The sequence below is a fragment of the Pinus tabuliformis genome, chromosome 1_1 (genome assembly GCF_031772625.1).
Source record: "Pinus tabuliformis cultivar Carrire ecotype Pingquan chromosome 1_1, CPIR1, whole genome shotgun sequence".
In the NCBI taxonomy this organism is placed as follows: domain Eukaryota; kingdom Viridiplantae; phylum Streptophyta; class Pinopsida; order Pinales; family Pinaceae; genus Pinus; species Pinus tabuliformis.
In genome coordinates, this window is record NC_142297.1 from 746709172 (window position 1) to 746710259 (window position 1088).

Below are 1088 nucleotides of genomic sequence, written 5' to 3' on the forward strand. Positions count from 1 at the left end.
CTCTCATTTAGATACCTTTGTTTGCCTCTGCTATTGAGGCCTCTTATATTCCAGGTTGTGATTATCATCTTAACAGTTTTCGGGGAGTTTGGAATACCTCTGAAAGGGGTATCACTCTTCCTGAACTTACAAGCGCCTCTCCTACATCTTGTATTGTTTCACTCATAGGTCTTCTCCCTCGTTTTTTCCTGACTTTGCCAGTGCTGCCCACTCCTATGTCTGGTTTCTCTGTTTTTTGTCTTTCTCTCTCATCTGTAATTCCTTTTTTTTCCTTGTATCTTTGAAAAGATTCTTTATACCTCTGCTTCTGTTCTTCTGGAATGAATCGTTCATCTAGCCTCCTCCATTCTTGTATCCGTTTCGCCATTTCTTGTTCTTCCTCTTCTCCTTTCATGCGTTGTGTGTCTATCTCCATTTCTCCTTGATCCTCTTGGGTTTCGCTTAGGTTTTCAGTATTCTGTTCTTTATTCCTTTTATCTTTTCCTTTGCTTGCATTTTCGCCAATTATCTCCATTTCTTCCACTTCTTCTTCCTCACTAGCCTCTGCCTCGAGATCTTCTTCCTGCAGGACTGTAAACTTGTTTTATGTTTCAGTTTTCTGAGTTTCCTTTTGCTTTCCCATCGGCATCCTTTTATTTCCTCTTCTTCTCCTCCTTTGGATTTCTCTGAAATCCTCTTCTTCTCCCTCTATTGGCCTTGTTGTAGTTTTTCTTGCGATCTCTGCTTCCCTCTCTTTTTCAGCTAGTGTTATGGGGCAATCTCTGACTAAATGGCCATACTTGTGGCATATTCTACAGCGGAATGGGATATGTTCGTAATCAATGGTTTGCTTCCACATCTCATCATGATATTCCAGTTCAATAGATTCTGGAAGAGGTTCTGTTATGTTCATGTAGGCACATATTCTAGCATAGGTATTATATTTGCCTCGCTTAGTTGATTCTGCCACTTTAACAAAAGAGCCTATTGAATTTCCGATACCTTTAAGGATCTCCGGATCCCAGAATTCTGATGGTAGGCCAAAAAGTCTTATCCATATTGGAACAGCTAATAGCTTTTCCTTGTCTGGGTTGTAGCATTCGACCCAG